This window comes from Pholcus phalangioides, unplaced genomic scaffold (assembly GCF_987345545.1).
Source record: "Pholcus phalangioides strain wild (caught in Gottingen) unplaced genomic scaffold, Ppha-v1.0 ptg000017l_1, whole genome shotgun sequence".
NCBI classification, from domain to species: domain Eukaryota; kingdom Metazoa; phylum Arthropoda; class Arachnida; order Araneae; family Pholcidae; genus Pholcus; species Pholcus phalangioides.
This window is the reverse complement of record NW_028301610.1, coordinates 37,908,068-37,926,911: the sequence shown is the minus strand read 5'-3', so window position 1 is coordinate 37,926,911 and position 18,844 is coordinate 37,908,068. Positions and strand designations below refer to the sequence as shown.

General features: G+C 33.6%; 1 long non-coding RNA gene across 1 annotated transcript; it reads left to right on the top strand.

Annotated features, from left to right (window-relative positions):
• The first annotated feature begins 16,165 nt into the window (after positions 1–16,165).
• LOC149073000 (uncharacterized) lies at positions 16,166–17,882 on the top strand. Its single transcript, XR_016194464.1, has 6 exons — positions 16,166–16,533; positions 16,614–16,778; positions 16,870–17,093; positions 17,214–17,288; positions 17,406–17,497; positions 17,655–17,882. It is a non-coding gene; the product is annotated as an uncharacterized LOC149073000 (long non-coding RNA).
• Positions 17,883–18,844: the final 962 nt, after the last annotated feature.

Genomic DNA, 18,844 nt, shown 5'->3' with positions numbered 1-18,844 from the left:
AATATATACCACCACCTATTCAAACAATGATTATATAAATTTCCATTAAATCATGAAAACATAGAAATTTTACGTTTTCAAATACTTATGTTCTGATCAAAGAATATATAAGATGCATTTCTAAGATTGAAACATATAAAAAATATCAGTTTTTAAACTGTAATGCTTTGATAATGTCAATCATGATAAATTTAGAAAGATAAATTTAAGAGTTACAATCATGTTAAAGTTTTATAAAAAAAACTCGAAATATAACATACTAGAAAAGTTTTTATTTATGAATCTTATGATGACCGTATGACAGTACATTTAAACCATCATCTAATAGATACTTTTTGTCATAAAAGGGAGACAAAGATACTTTATTTAATTTTGTTGTTTTCAAAATATGATTTTTAGAACAGATAATATTCTGAGAGTCTTTAAATATTTGATTGTCAAATAGACATTTTTTATAATGATCAATGTTATAGTTATCAACAACAGATTTTTTTAAACCTTTAGCTCTTTTTTTTATATTTTTACCATAAGAAAATGCATACATTTTTGGTTTTAAGGATACCCATTCCTCGATAGCAATACCGCTTGTTTCATCTTTTAGTGTTCCCGGTATATTTTTATTATGGGAAGAATAGAATTCACTTTTTTTAGGGTAATTACTAAAATCCATTATGTGATTAAAGTTGTTTTTTAAATCATGATACACATCTGACGTTTGAATTTCAAGTATTAAGGAATCAGTGTCTGTATATAGTAATTTGACATTCTTGTCATAAAAATTAACAAAATCCTCATAAAATATTTTATACATATGAAGCTTAGACAACTCAAGTACAGTAAAACCGACTTGAATCGGTTTGTTCAGCAATAGTGCTCGTTTTTTAACTTTAAACATAGCTAAAGAATCGTTTAAGGGTGTAAATTGTTCGACACCTGGGTTTGACATTATTTTTTTGCATTGATCTACGGAAGTAGCTATCTGAACATTTATTTTTTTTCTAGGATTTTCCATAGTCTTCCCATAAAATGCATTATTCATTAATTTAAACAAAGTTTTATCTGATTCAGTTTTAGCGTTTCTTTTTAATTCACTGTTCATGTTAACATATGACTTGATCCATTCTACCTGATGGAAACCTAAAATATTATGAATTTTAGTGAGAATCATTCCTTTTTTTAAATAATACTTTAAATTACGGTAATGAACAATATAATTTTTTTTTTCATAAAAATTTGGAATGAGTTTTTTAGTTTTAGACAATTTAATGTTAAATTTTTTAACCATTTCTAACTGATATGGTGATAACATGTTTTCTGTGATTTCTAAATGATCAACAGCCAATGGATAATTATCATGTAACTCATGATAATTCACAGGATAAAATAAGTCAACTTCCAAAATGTATCCATAATCGGAATCATCACTCACCGATAAAACATTGAATTGATCGATTTCTGATTTTTTTAGAAACCGATATTCTGAGAGAGGTAATTTTTCTGTTAAAGATTTACTGTATAAACCATTTACATCTAAGTTTAATATAAAAACGTTTTTTTCTTTGCAATTAAATTTCTGTGTGTACTTATTATTTGCTTGAGAGTATCTATGACCTGTAAAACAAACTCCACCTCTAATACCTCTTTCAATAAAATTAAACATATTAACATTAGTAAAGAGCTCCAATCTGACAGAAGAATGTTTTAACCCCGCGCTCCATGTCAACTGGGGGAGGGATAAAAACTGTACTACATCCAATTCGAAAAAAGATAGCACTGCCGAGCGGAAATTTAGAAAAACGTCTGCTAGTAATGCAACATCTGTTATTTGATAGATTTTTAAATAATCATGAAAAGTTGAGCAATTAAATGATTCCCAAACTTTTTTTGCGTAATAATAATCGGAGTCAGTAATTGATTGTCCTGTTAATAAATTATGAAAAAAAAATTTATCAGGTAAATTTTTGTCTTCTAGTAACTTTACGCTATTGAAATAGGAGTATGGAAAAACTCCTTTTCTTAGTAATAAATGTCTTTGATTATATTTTCTGAAAACCTGATTGAATATTGGAAACGAATAGGAATCTTTTACTAAATTTTCTACTAATACACTCAATGATTCATTTAAAAAAGAAAATGAATCAAGAAATTTAATATTATCTAGAGAGAAGGAAGTGAATTTTTCGAATGAACTTGGGATTATATTGATGTGAGTAAAAACATTTGGAGGTATTGCTTTAATTATAAGATGACTGTCATAGTTTTTAAGTCCGTGAAAAAGTACAGGAATAAAGTATGACGTTTGATAACTTAAATTACAGGAATTATGAGCATAACCGAGTATTCCTAATGGTAATGTATGGTGATGGTTTCTCACAACGACATCACCTGGAATGAAGTTATGTTTGCAGATGTGACATGTTTTTTTGTCAATTTTAATGTCATCATGATTCTCCTCAAGAGGATATGATATTTTCATTCTTTTTAGTAAAATTTTTGATACCTTCGTTATAATATCAATAAAATGTTGTGCTGCATTCTTTCCACAATAAAACTTTTTATATATTATGTTTTCATTATTCTCGATAACTATTATACAATAGGATATAGCTTGATGTTCTTCTTTATCCATTTGATAAGAATTTAATGGTGATGGTTCAACTCCAGATATTTTTTTTGTTATGCATTCGAAATCTGCAAAAATTATAAAAGGATGTTTGCACATTTTCTTTATATCTGTAAATTTTAATACAGGATTTGTTGGCATGATTATTTTTTGAGCTTTATTATGAATGCATGAAATTAAATGGTTGTTCAGTGTTGATTTTCTTTGGAAACCTATTAAACAATTTTTACAAAAAAAATACAGTTTTTTTTTAGTATGCATAAATCGATTAAAGTTTTTAATGAGAAAATAATGATCTTTATAAAGCAAAAGATCTACAGAAATTTTAAAATTTCTGTTACTAATTCGAAGTGGGAAAACAAATTCATCGAAGCCGAATACATTTATAGATATTTGATTCAAGCTTTCAAATGTGTTTATATCTCTCAATTTTATTGGAAATGACAAATTTTTTAATTTGAAAAATTTGAAAAACTTTTTATAATTTTTATGTCTTTGTTTATTGAATTTGGAAGGAAAAAGTTTTGCAATAACTGCATACAGGAAACAAAAATTATCATTGCAATTAATGGTTAATATACATTTTTTGTTTCTAAGAGATTTTGGTAAAACAACGTATCCGCAACCTCCTCTCCATTGGTAATATATTCCGACATTAATTTGTATTTCGGAGACTTTAAAAATTATCCATCCACTTCCTTGCTGTGTGTAAGTTTCTATGCTATTGAGGATTTTTGAAAAAGCTTCTAATAATTTAGCATTAATCTGATTGCTAGTGATTATAACCATAGCTTTCGATGTGAAGTAAGCTGTTCTATATATGTACATATTGTTCACAAACTTTTTAAGTACAATTGTTAGTGTGATAAACATTTTTAAACTATTCATTATAATATTCTTTTGAATAATCTTTTTGAATTTTTTATTATGTTTCATTAAAGCCATTTCTGGGTCGATTTCACTTATTTTCTTTATGTATTGTCTAATATAACCATTAAATGGTGAATGAGTTTCAACAAACATGGTTGATAAGTATTTTAATTACTATTGTTGTGGTATTGGGGTGGTTAAGGACATGATCATTATCAAAGCATTACAGGATTCGTTTTTTTTCATCATTTTCATTTTACGTCATCATTTTTCAATGCATCGTTCAGATGCTTTATCCCTTTCATCAAATTGGGTAGAAGATCCAATGGCAAGTTAAATCGATTTTTAACTTGATCATTTATTTTCCGGCTAAGATTTATATAGTTAGCACGTTGAAATTCTTGAGTTTCAATTGAAATTCCCTTCCCTAAGTATATCCGAAGGGTTTTTACTTTTTTAAAACCGGTTGACAGATCATCCAATAGGATGATGTCATATTGCTCGTTGCTCTTTAAAGCTTTTGATGAGATGTCTTCTTCATCAGCTACATGATTCTTTCTTTTTTTTGTGATGACATTATCTAACAAATTAAAATTATGAAAATATATTTACTTAAAATTTTTGATAAAGAGTAGGAATTTTTTTAATTAAAAAAATTGTTCACTTACTGCTGTTTTGATGGAGATTTTTTGAACTTATCTTTTTTTTCTTTGATTCAACGCCTAATTGAAAAAACTTTAATAAATTTTGAGGATAATACATCTTTTTAAAAATATTATAAACTTATCTAGTTTCCTATTAAAAAAAACTTACCATTATTCTTAACCTGTGATGTTGAAGGAATGGCGCAAAAATCCTCATCCGAGGAAGAAGAAGAGGAGGTAACTATTTTTTAAAGCAAAGTGAACGGAATGAGTTCACTAATATAAATCATAAGAATCTCATAGAAAAATATAAAATTTGAGTGTACTTACCAGAAAGAGACATCTCGTTCGTTCTTTAGGTCTTGTGATGACAGTGATGAAAAAAAACGAATAGTTTCAGCTGTGAACTAGAAGGCTTTATATACCTTTGAAATTTTCAGCATTTCCATTTTATTTTTATTTGATTATATGTTATATTGAAAGAATTCTAGTGATTAATGAAGAAAAAATAACATATCCTCATCAAAAATATAAATTATATTGATAAGACATAGTAATAACAAAAATATTCGAATCGACCTCGATCAGGATAACACAATATTATTAATCACTGGATTAATATAAATATTCTTACAAATGTATTAAACTAAGTATAGAAATATGTATCGTTTGTAAATATAAAAATTAAAAACGATTTCGTAAAAATTAGTAGTTTAAGCTCGTTGAATAAGCATAACATACAATCACTTCTACCATTAGTGTTTCGACATCAAGCTATGCACATTATACATCAAAGCCCTCAGGCAGAATCTTCAACGGTCACTCTATAATGAATTAAGAGCGTGGAAAAAAAAAACAAACTTGATGAGAATCTTCCAAGTCCAATTCCAGGAGACCTATCCCCACAACCTTAAAGGACATATTTGACTTACATATATAATCCATTTGTGTTATTTTCACATTTTCCCATAAAATTACCATTAAAAAACATCCAAACAGGTAATTAGTGGAAAACACTCAGTAATTCAATGGTATTTTTGTTTTACATGAAAAAATATATTTATTCTATAGTTTCGACAAATTATTAAATGAAGAAAGCAAAATTGCAATAAAAATACTTTGATCAAAAAATTAGTATTTTTGTTATAAGTTAACTATAGTAATAATTATATTATTTCACGATCAACTCTTCTTTTGAGGTTCTCAGATAAAATGACACAAATTACTCATTAATAAACATGAGACAAACTTTGTATAATATATGTTTATTACTTAATTTCATATGCACAAATATTACATAAAACGAAAAAGTGATACAACCATTTTTTCGAAAACATAATAGTATCAAGGTTATTAAGATTATAAGAGGGCTTTAACTAGTTTTTTTTTCTTTGCTGCTTCGTCGTTTTTCTTTCTTCATTCGTAATGCGAAGATGCTAATAACACAGATTTTCTGAGTCTATCTTTTTTTGCCATAAATTATGTATTTCTTTCACGAGGTCATCCGTTTCTAAAAACTTAAAATAAGCTATCTTGATTGAAGATGTTTCAGGTAGATCGAAATTGTTTTCCATAACATAGCTTATACACTGTGAGATATTACTGTAAAACATTTCGCTGTATATACATGGAACATATTGTCCTGCTTCTAGTTTCATGATGCAAAATCCAAACTGCTCATTTTCAACATTTTTCTGAGTCCATTGATTGTGTAACTCTGCTACTATTCTTTTATTGTTCAGAACTTTAAAGTATTTCAATTCCACAGGACAACAATCTGGATAGCTGAAGTTTTGGCTCATTGCATCTTTTATTGTTAAAATCATATCAGGAAATATCATTTTTCCTGTATGGTATGGCCTTCCATCTGAACCGATGTAGATGTAACCGTATTTTCGATCCATCTTGTAATTGCAAAATGATCAAAATCATATGATACACGGCTTTTATAGACGAGATTGTCTTAAGAATAGAACCTTCTGATTGGTTTAAAGTAAACTCGTGCAATTCTGAATTAAATTAATTTGGGGAATGTATGAGAATCGCAAGACTTGTTTTTTTAGAAAAGAACACACTGTTTTTTCGTTTTTTTCTTTATTGTTTGTCAATTTATCTAATTTTTTTCCACGCACAATATGATTAAGAAAATATAAACAAAAAATACCACACGTTTTTGAAAACGGAGATTGATATACTGTTTCATTGTATTCAATTGTCCTTGAATTTTTATGCATAAACCTTAAGATGTATATATTTTGACATTTCATTCCGTAACTGTCAAAATAATAACATTTATGACTATCAAAGTACATAGATATCCAATGTGAACCCGGTTTATGTTTTTGGTCTAGATTAACAATAAATGCTTTGTGTTTATTCTTTCTTTTCTGCGGAAGTTGATCACAGGCATAAACCCCCGCAAACACAGGTGATAGTAAACTATCACCATGAGCGAATTGAAACAGATCGTTAGAATTCATATTTAGAAATCAGTGTAAATGCTTCTAGATTTATCGATTTGTATCGTTTTTGGGACTTGAGAATAAACAATCAATGTCATCGTCTCTGTTAGAGCTTCTGAAAATTTAATTTCGATAGAAAGATTCGATGTTTCAGGGGTGGAAATCCAGTCACCCTCACTTGAAAAGTCTGGAGTTAAATCCCATGCTATCAAGTAAAAACCGTTAGGATAATCTTCATAGCTAATTGGTATATCAGTAGAACTGGAAAATTTGTTCAGGTCTGTAAATAATGACATATAATTTCTAACATAGGATGTTGCAGAAGGAGTGTATGGGTTTGATGGGTACGTCATGCCATCCTTTCTCAAACATATATAATTTATGTTTGAATGCCCGAAATTGAATGGATTTTTTCTTTCATCACCGTTGAAATTTTTGTTTGGTACTAGACCAAGAACCAGTCTACTGGGAATTTCACTTAAGAAAGCATTTGATATAACGTGGGATGCCAATCCAGCTGAAACCGTAAAAGTTCGTATGTCAGTTCGTTTAATCGGAAGTTTTATATTTCCTAATTCCAATGCTTTAGCATGTCCTAAAAGAACAGACGGAGCTATTTGTACTTTTCGAACGTAAAGACTAGCGTCTGTAATTTCAAATTTGGTGTCAGATACATCACTCATTAGAACAAATGAATTTTTAGCGCGTTCTAGCTTTATGGTAAGATCAACTCCATTCAATAAGAGTTTTGATTGGTTGGCTAAATCAAAATGTAATGGACCTAACAAATCCATCTCTCTGGAGGCTTTGCAACGTTCATGACGGTGCTTAAGACCGGAGTTTAAAGAGTTCAGAGGGGCATGATCATCCATTTTGCCAGCAGTGTCAATGTAAAACAGTGAACTAGTCAAATGAGTTTTTTGTGCTGTACTCGAGGTGAACAAAAGCGATTCAATATATGCCTTGTATGCATAATTAGCGTAGTTACTTATTGGTTTATCATTCAAAAATACTTGCAACGAAGAAAAACATGTATTCAAAATATAATTTATCGGTGTGGATTTAGAAGTTTCGGGTAAATCTGTACCGTCTTGTTTTACGATTTTAGCTTTCAAATGTAAATAAATATTCGAAGGGTCTATGTATTTCTCAGTGTTACTCCCACTTACTAAAAACTCGATTGGACCTTTTTGTGAGATACTTGCGATTGGTTTTACTTCTACAAAAGTAGAATCATCCACAGCCACTTGAATAAATGGCTTTTCAAAAATATCTAATTCTGATTTCAAACACGGACATCCTCTTTGTTCCATATTGGAATTAAATGTGAAGATATTTTGTTTCAATCGCCTATTTTTATAACTTTAAGAAAATAAATCTTTTCGCTTTTTCTTGGTTAATTTTTTTTTGGTGATCCTGCGCCGTTTTCGGCCAGAACCTTTTTGGATCTTATCAATAACATCGCTAGCAATGGAATCACGCATTTGTGTCAATCTGGATTTAGTAGCTGTTTTAAAATCCTGACCACTTATTACATCATTTGCAACGTTAGCAGATGTTTTCAAAATCTGTCGACCCAAATATCGACCACCTTTGGCTAGAAATGGTGTAACATATCTAAATATATTAGAAAAAAAGCCATTTCCCCGCTGAATTAACCTGCCTTGAAAATATGGTAAGCCTTCTCCGGTTTGTTGATTAATATAGTAATTGCAACAAGCTCGCGCGCACAACATGGTTACATTAGATGTTAGTCACTATAATAAGAATCTGGAAAAAAGTAGCTTCTTTTATATCTCCATGAAAGATAAGACTAAAAAAACTTTTCCTGACTGGAAACGAATTTTTGAACCAGATGAATCACGTAAAATAACTTCAATTGATTCGATAAAATTTTTCGACACAGAGCAATATAACGGATTAGGAAAGCTAATTATGATCTGCTCATTTTCTTTTTCTTTTAACACTGGTATAATTTTAAGTAGAGGTGCCATTATATTCCCGACAATTTGACTCGAAATGACATCCGTATAGATAAATATTTCTGAAACCCCAGCAAACAACTCGATTTCATGTTTTGAATAATATATACCATGTGGATAGTTTAGTTTTTCAAAACCCAGAATATCCGCTAATTCCCTAGAAAGATTTAACTCGTGGTTCGGTGGTACAATTATTCTCGACATACCCTTTTTCAACATTTGAAAACTAATTTTTTCAAAATGACGTGTTAATTGTTCACCCTTTGAATAGAGACCAGGAGGCAGAGAAAAATTTTCGGTTTTTTGAACTTCTATTTTACGTTTAAATGCCACTTCCTCTATTTCAAAAAAATCTGAATCGTTAACGTCTACAGCGCCTTTATCATATACACTTGCCGTCAGGCCATGAGAAAATTTTGTAACTTCTTTTTTTAGATTCATCATAGCAGAAAAAGATGCAGCATCCTTCTTCTTGATAATCAATTCAAAACCTTCAGAGACTCTAATTTGAACGTATTTCTCAGTTTTATCGAGTGAAAATTCGACTGCATTTCTGCCTGTAATCAACTTAATATTCTCATTTAAAGCTGAAAAAAATGATAAATTAGAAAACTCATCTTTGACTGGTTTAACTGGAATCATAAAGTTTGGGATATCAAAATTTCGTTTATCTATGAGTGTGAAATACTGATTGTCGAGGTTATTCTTCTGCTTACTAGGTAGCCATAAAAACGTATTGTGTGTTGTCGAAGTTAGAACTTTATCCTCTTGAGGTAACCCCAAAATCGCCAACAACTCAGATGCGTTTTTATTAAATTGTATTTCGTATTCATTGGGTAAATTAATCGTAACTTCTTTCTTTTTCTTTTTCACATTAAATGATACCATATTGGTATTAGCAGTGTGTAATATATTTTTATTTATATTCTCACTAAGTGTAGCTGTATCATCTCCAGTTAAAAAAATTCTATATTCTCTGACACCTGGATCATCAATCTGTTCAAAAAATGATACGTGATATTTGGAGTTTTCATCAGTAATGTTGTACCATGTTTTTGGAATTATTATGTCTGTTAAGGCACATTTCCAATTCCCCTCAAGAAACAGTGGATTGAATAATTTTGTAATGAAATGACTCTGTGTATTTTCTGGAAACAAATCGTTATTGGCATTACTTGCGAGCGTTACGTAAAACTGATTTTTCATGTTTTTAAATCCGATTCGCGGATCCATTGATTGAATCTCGAATTGTACCCTAAAAATTTCACGTAATATTCTTTGTTCTTACCAACTTTACGGGTTTTCAATATTTTTTCAATCTTCCAATATGTACTATCGAGCGGTTTTATAACCTTTTGTAATTCGAATTCGTTAAATCGTCCAATTAGTGGTTCTTTTTTCAAATCTATTAAATCATAAGTTGGTGGTTGAGTTTTATATCGTGCTTTGATGAGAAAAATTTCTTGTGTCCAATTAGGTAGATAAGATTTGTGGAAAACTTTCCTGGTTTTCGAAATTCTCACTTGGTCGTTTATTTTGAACTTGAATTTAACATTGCGGCTAGAACCGTACAGTCTTTCAAAAATTTCCGAATGATGAATTTTTTTAATTTTTGATGGAGCAAAACCAGTGCTGCGGTTTACCGAATCATTGATTGATCTAACTAATGCAGGTAAAAGGTGAATGTATTTATATTTTGAGGTGTATGTGAAAAGCCGATATATCTTGTCTTTAATTTGACGAATTTTTCGTTCAGCCAATGCAGCTTTAAAAGCTGACTGTGTTGAGTAGTGTTCGACATTATTAACTTGAAAGAAAGTCTGTAATTTTCTGTTGAAAAACTCGGTTCCACGATCAGTATGGAGTTTTTTACACTTTTCTTGTTTGAAAAGTGTTTTGAAAGCAGTCAAAACCTGATCTTGTGATTTGTTTTTGAGAGGTTGAACGAAAAGTTTCCTTCGAAATACATCAACAACAACTAACAAATATTTTATCCCCTTATTGTACCGAGAATATTTCTTCATGTCCATCAAATCGGCTTGCCATAACTCATTAGGCCCTAAAGCTATTGTGGCTCGAGTTGGAAATTTGTATCTGACTGGTTTATGAAGCGTATAAGTGTCCTGACGCATTAGCCAATCTTTTGCTAACTGCTCAGAAATATTCGCTTTTTTTGCTAATTTCTTCACACCGCCAAAAGAAGCAGGATTTTCCAAATCGTAGTAAATATTCCCTAATAATTCAGCCATTGAGCACCAGGTTCGTGCGTTCTACTTCGTTTACGTGTACTTCTCTTAGGTTCTTTTTTTTTAAATGGAACTCGCACTGGAGTGAAGTAGCCTTCAGGCAAATTCACCGAACTTATATTGCGTTCATCCGGAGAGCTTTTCTTTTTTGGTGTTAGCAGACTTTCTTGGATCGGTGAAGGAGAGTCTTGTGTAAAAGTTCTTTTAACCATATCATTTTGTATCCATTCGAATGGTATTCCAGTTTTAATCAATTTCATAAAAAACAATGGAAAGCCAGAGGGTATTTCTGTGCCACGCCTATTTCTGAGAATAAAACTGAAAATGTCTATGATATGGCTACCTGGCAAAGATTTCCCATCTATTAATAATTGTCCTTGTTCATTCCAAGATAGGTTAGCTTGCATCATTTTATCTATAAGTGGAAGAACGTACTTCCTTGTTGTTTGTGGAATTGATAGATATATCTGCTTAACTATCGGATCTTCGTCAACTTTTTTAGGTGATTCGATAACTGTTTCAGTCACTTCATTTAATTCTTCAGGTTTTTGGATTGAAACTCTAACAGGATCATACGGAGTATGGACCAGTTTTTTGTATTTCGAAACGAGATTATTAAGTATTTTCACTTTGACATCATCCGACATGTTGTTGCTATTCAAAAGATTTCCAATTTCATTTTCTGTTTGTGACTCCTCAGATATTCTCATTCGCCGAGGTAACAAATATTCTTCTGGAACTAAGGCCATTTTTTTAGCCATTTTTTAACGTTGGAAAAGACTGCCTATTGCGCTGATCACAGAAGGAATAAGATATGGTAGGAATGCCCCACCTGTTTGATTAGATAATAACCGTTTCTTGACACGGTTTGAAACCTTCTTGTTAGCAAGCTTTCTAATGACTGACTTATATTTCTTAAGTTTAGAAACATTACAGTTCAGGTCCTTGTTATGTAACGCATTATAGCATACCTCACATATAGAATGCAATTGGGATGGACTAACATTTTTCAGAACAGCACGACGTTGAGATGGATTCGCTTTCTGTAAGAATGCAAGCATATGATAGTTCTTACGTATCGACTTCATTTTGCTGGGGCAAAAACCCAGTAGATACCTTCAGTGTCTGAGAAGCACGAATCTCTCAAACGAAATGTTTTGCTGCTTAATGGATGACAATCAATCAGCAAATAACCATATGGTTTCTCAGTGCTTTTTTTATAAGCATCGATGAAGTATTTTGACTCCCCCGGAAACATCTGACGGGCTAAACACTGAATTTGACTGGAATCCCTGTTGTTCCCAAATAAAATAAGATAATGAGTATTAAGGGAAATATTTCGAAAAAATTTATTTTTAGGAAACAAATTTTGAGTTAACAGTATAACACTCTTATTACCATGATGCGATGTTACCGTAAATAAACGTGATACTTCATCATTTAACGATTCTAATAAATCATCAAGAACCACAATGTTATAATCATCATCAAACGTTTGAGGTATGCCCTGATAAAAATGTATTTTTGATTCTTCTATAAACCAGGGTTGACACATTGAATAACACCATAAAATATTATTTTTCTCTTTCCCATAAAGATTGTGCTTCAATAACTTTCTAACTAATGTTGTTTTTCCACTTAATGACGGTCCAACAACGAGTGCAGTGGATGGAAATCGGAAATGATGAAGATCATTCATTACTACATCCTGTTTTGCAAAGTTTTGTAAATTCATTTTCATTCATCTGCACCCCTACAAAATATGGTTCCAAGTTACCTTGATCACTTTTAAAAAAGTATCTAATGTCGAAAACGTTCTTATTTTCTTTAGAACAAATGTGAAAGAAGTAACTTCTTCCTAGATGTATAGATTTATGGCATGAGGAATTTGAAATATCTACTGTTATAATTTCACTTTCATACACAGTAAAAAAAAAAATAAAGCCAAAACAAACAAAAAATAAAAAAAAACTAATTACATAAAATGAAATGTTTTTAGATTCGATTTTTCTAGGAAAAGAAAGCATCGTGAATGAGATGGTCTTGACCAAAACACGTCTCGTAAACGACTGTAATTAAAAACAGATTTGTTTCCTTTTAAATCTTTTCTCCTCTTCTTACGCACAAGATGATTAAGTGTGTAATAACTCTCTTGATCTCAATCTAGGTCACAGCATGTTAACGTCTGCGTCTTAGAAAAAAGGGAATTTCTTTCTTCAACTATTAAACCATCTGTCATTCATTCAGATTGTTTTTTCAAACCCTCAATTTTGGGATTGGAGCCAGAAACCCTCAATTTTTGGATTGAAGCCAGAAACACTCAATTTTGGGATTGAAACCAGAAACCCTCAATTTTGGGATTGAAGCCAGAAACCCTCAGGTTTGGGATTGAAGCGAGAAACCCTCAGGTTTGGGATTTGAAGCCAGAAACCCTCAGGGTTATACTACTCACACACACACACACAATTCACTTGTTTTCCTCATATATTCTAACATTTATTCTCTCTCTAACAGGAACCCGTGGATCAGATAGGTCAAGGAAGGGACTATGATCCTGGCGAAGGTACATCGAGACAAAATACAGTTTTCTTGAAATAAAGCATGTTTATTTCTGATTATTTGACTGTTATCCACAAAGCTCATTTCGTTTTTTTCTCTTAAAGAACACGAAGCCATACGTGTTACAAGAAAAGTCCCGCAAGAAAAATGCCCGTTTCAATGCGGAACAGATCACCTTCACAGCTCGAATACGAACGGAAGCGTTGATGGACCCGTCAACCCGTTTAATAGCTGCTGTGGCATTTTTGCGAGCGTTGTTGAGGCAACTGATTGACGAGACAACTAACGGGTTGCACCCCGAGGACCGAATACTGTATATATTTGTTGGATATTGTGACTGGATATTCAAAGTGATTTGACGAATTATTTGAATAATTGATTATTTTCTCCTTTTTCCGAATCGTCATGACATCCGACAATTTGGACCGGCCCATCTCTACATCACTTGTTCCAGTGGCTTTGCTCACGATAGAGTCGCTACTAGCAGTAATAATGAAAGTGCAGCAGAGTAAGAACTCCATACCCCTGGACGACCCTTCCCTGAGGTTTGACGTTATCACAGTCAGATTACCACGAGGAGGGGGTGCACCAAGACGCAAGATCGTCAATATATCGTCTGACAGATTGACAAAAAAGTCAGTCATATGTACTCCCGAAGACGGACTCTGTTGCGCCAGGGCGATAGTTATAGGCAAAGCCGTCCTAGAAAAACATCCAAATCTCTCGATGGTAAAAGATGGCCGCAAAAATATACAAAGGGAGATGGCTTTGGACCTGTATAGAGACGCCAGAGTACCTGAAGGTCCTTGTGGTTTTGATGCAATCGCCAAATTTGCAGAGGTCCTAGACGTGCAAATATTCGTCAAGTCCTCCGAAGAATTTTACCAGGTAATTTATAATGACCGAGAATTATACTAATATTCTACTTTCAATGTAATATATTTATTCTTATATAATTTCTTATTAATGTATTTTTTATGTAGGTGATTTTCAAGACGGCCAAGAAGGACAAAAAAATATTTTTGTTGCTTAATGGCGAACACTATGACCTGATTACATCTCCCAAGGGCTTTCACGGCTCAGTTTACTATTGCTCGGACTGTGACAAGACCTGCAATAATATCCAGAGACACAAATGCGCTACAAGATGCAACACTTGCTTCAGCGATGCATGCATCCCCATCGACCCACAATTATGCAGGGATTGCGACAGGACATGCAGGTCCACCGACTGCTATGCAAGGCACAAGAGTCTTGAAGACAAGAACAACACCTTTTGCCAACAATTCTACGAGTGCCCGTCCTGCAGGAAGTTTCTCGTGGAAAAAGAGCGGCTTCTCGAAGAAAACACGTCTGCGGGGAAAAATATATTGCAGCAACTGCAAAGTTTTCCATCATGACGAACGACACCTATGCTCCCTCAAGAAGAAGACGGTGAAGGCCCCCACCGACAAGCTCATCTTCTTCGATTTTGACAGACCAGTCAAAGGGGGAACATATTGTCAACTTTGCAGTTGCTCAATATGCGGACGGCCAAGAGACTATCTTCAGTGCCTGCGACACCATCAACGACTTCTGTGCATGGCTGTTCCGCAAGGAACACAGAGGATATACCGCAATCGCCCTCAACATGAAGGGATTCGATGGCCACAGTTCCTGCTCAAGTAAGTTTTTTTCCACTATTCGAAAATGTTTACATAAATACCATGTTACTGTTTTTTATGTGTTGTTTTCCTTTGTAGATATCTCCTAGAGCAAGGGGTAAAACCTTCAGTTGTGCCGTGCGGATCGAATTATGGCTTTGCGGCTGGACCCCCCCTCAAAATCCGGGTTATAGACAGCCTCAACTTTCTCCCGATGGCTTTGGCCAAACTGCCAAAGACTTTCGGTCTAGAGGAGTTGAAGAAAGGTTTCTTTCCCCATCTCTTCAACAGACCAGAAAATCAGGATTACGATGGAGCCCTTCCGGAGAAAGCTTTCTATAACCCGGAAACATTCAGCGTCGATATGAAAGTGAAATTCGATGGCTGGTACGAACAGAGAAAAAACGGGACATTCGCGTTCAAGCACGAGATGTACGAATACTGCAAGTAAGTCCTTTTCTATTATGATGTTTTATTTATTGTTCTATTATTTCTTCACTATACTTAATTTTTTTTTTCTTTTTTTAGGTCTGACGTTGATATTCTTCGACGGTACTGCTTGCAGTTTCGTGAGGAGTTCCTGGAGCTAACCGGTGTCTACCCATTCCAATACCTCACCATAGCCTCGGCCTGTATGGCAACGTACAGGTCGGAGTACATTGAGGAGGGGTCAATTGGGATGGTGCCCGTCAACGGTTACGTGAATCAACCCAACAGTAGCCGCCTTAGTACCGAATGGTTGTCATACCTGCGTGAGAAGAACAACCTGAACATTCACCATTCCAGAAAGGGATCGGGGGAGAAGCGAATTCTCGGATTCAGTGTGGACGGCTTCTGTACCGAAACAAACACGGTGTATCTGTTTCACGGTAATTATATACTTTCGGATTTTATTTTCAAAACTTTTTCTTTCTAATTATTATTTTTTCATGTTTCTTTTTTTCTTTTCAGGATGCTACTGGCACGGCTGCCCACAGTGCTTTGATAGGGACTTGGTGAATCCCAGTACGCAGACATACATGTGGAAACTCCACAAGAAAACATCAGCACAAGAACAAAAGATCCGTCAAAGCCGATACAGGCTTGAAGTCATGTGGGAGCATGACTTCAGTGTCATGAAAAAAACGGACGGGGATCTGAAAAGGTTCTTGATGGATTTCCACTATGTCGACAGGTTGGTACCCAGGGATGCATTTTATGGTGGTAGAACCAATGCCACCAAGCTGTTCTACCAAGGAACAGCAAAATACATTGCCTTCACGTCATTATACGTTCGTGGGTCAATAAATACTGCAGGTAAGTACTTTAAATATTATTTATAAGTTAATATGACTAACGTATGAAATGTTTTTAAATGAATTTTCCTTTCATAGCAGATATCCGGTTGGCCACCCCCCGGATAATTACGGAGAACTTTGGGGAGCTGGGGTCGTATTTTGGTATTATAAAGTGCAAAGTACAGCCACCAAGAGAGAGGACTCTATCTGCCCGTACTCCCACACAGGTAAATGGAATGATTTTTTTCTTATTATTTGTTTTCATATCATTATAACAGGTACTAATGAGTTTCATTTTTTTTTCTAGATCCGGCGGAAAGCTGACCTTTCCCCTATGTCGTTCGTGTGTGGAAACACTGTCTAACGAATGCCACCACACAACGACGAGGAAAGGTGTATTACGGGAACATGGGTTACAGAAAAGCTCAAGAAGGCAGTTGAAAAAGGCTACGTTGTGAGGAAGGTTTACGAGGTATTTTTTTATATAATCACACATAACTTTAATCTCATCACTTTATTACTCTAGCATTATATTGTGTAGTCATGTTTTAACTTCTTTTTAGGTTTATCATTTCGAAGAATCTCGGGAAAGTCTTTTTGCCCCCTACATAAACGCCTTCCTGAAAATCAAGCGTTAGTCCTTGGGTTGGCCGTTTAACTGCGTCACGAACGAGGAGAAAAACTCATACGTGAAGCAGTATGACCAGGTTGAAGGAATCCAGTTGGAGCCAGGAAACATTCATATTAATCCCGGACGTCGACAGGTGGCGAAGCTATGTCTGAATAGGTAGCTATCAATTTTTCAACACCTTTATGTATTTTTGTAAATATTCTGCATTTTTTTAAAGATAGAGTAAAACAAACTATTCCTTTTTTTTTCAACTTCTGGGGTCGCTGGGGTATGCAGGAGAATAAGTCGCAGTTGTCGTACTTGACTAAAGCCTCCGATTTTAATAAGATGATGAATGATCCTGCGATAGAGGTACTTTTTTTTAAAATAATTATGTGCTATGAAAATAATTATTTTTTTTTATAAAAAAAAATTTTATGAACTAATTTTATGTGAGCATTTCTTGCATTGATTTTTCTTTTATTTCAGAATCATCTATGCTAGCGATGGTGCCAATGACCCGCCATTGAGACAGTTCACAGACGATTTCGATGGTCATGTGATTACCGAATTTGTGCCAGGTACTTTTTTTTCAATTTATTATTTTTCAACGAAAATTTTCATTATTTTTCAACGAAAATTTTCATTATTTTTCAACGAAAATTTTCATTATTTTTCAACGAAAATTCTCATTATTTAACAACGAAAAATTTATTCTTATTAATTTTATAACAACAGGTGGAGCCAAAAACTATGCGTACAGGAGATCTGACGGTAAGACATATTGCAAGATTCGCGGCTTCACCCTAAACTTCAAGAATTCAGAAGTCCTCAACTACGACACTATGAAGGCTCTAGTACAGTGAATGAATGCCTCCACAAAGGTCGTCATCCAAGACAAATATAAAATCACGAGAGAGGTGAAAAGGAGACGCCTCACAAGCAGAGTAGAAGAGAAAAAATACGGCCTTGTATATGACAAGAGGATTCTTCTACCTGATTTTACAACATTGCCTTAAGGGTGTTGATTTTTTTCGTAATAGCGGCCAAGCCTCTACTCTAATGAATAAATTTTTTATTGTTTGTTATAGATTTGTTTCTCTCGTTCTTGTGTTATTTTCTTTCGGGTATTTAGTGTTATGCTAACAGAAATATCTGTCATTTACGATGGAGGAGTTGAAGCTTAAACATCCTTTTGGATGTATAGTGTCTGGACCGACTTCTTCGGGAAAAACCCGTTTTGTTTCGAGACTCGTAGCCGAAAAAATGATTGATCCATTTCCTACGGAAATTGTCTGGTTCTATGGTATTTATCAATCGTTTTATGAACAGATTTCAGGTGTCACATTCGTAGAAGGTTTACCTACAGATTACGAGTCTTACATCGGTTCACGAACGCTATTCGTTATCGACGATCTCATGTCCGAGCTAGGCAACGACAGGCGATTAACTAATTTGTTTATTCGCGGAAGCCACCACAGAAACCTTTCTGTGATATTCATCGTTCAAAATTTCTTTCATAAAGGTAGTCAGATGCGAGAAATATCTTTGAATGCAAATTATCTGGTCTTGTTCAAAAATCCGCGAGATAGAAGTCAAATTCATTATTTAGCTAGGCAGATGTATCCGGGTAGACTAGCATTTTTTCAAGATGTTTTTAATGATGCCTGCAAACCAGCTTACGGCTACCTGTTGACAGATTTGAACCCGAATACGGAAAAACAATTACGACTATAAGAACCGGTTTTTTTCATGATGATACACATTACGCTTAGCAACCCAGATAAATTCATTTCGTGTCGAGCAGCCAAAGTGGTCACATCATGAAAGGGGGTCTTGTCATAGACATTTAAGGTTTCCAATGTGGTTCGAAAGGAGTCATAGTTAAAGAACTGACTTACTTTTCATTAGTCGGTAGTAGTAGATGC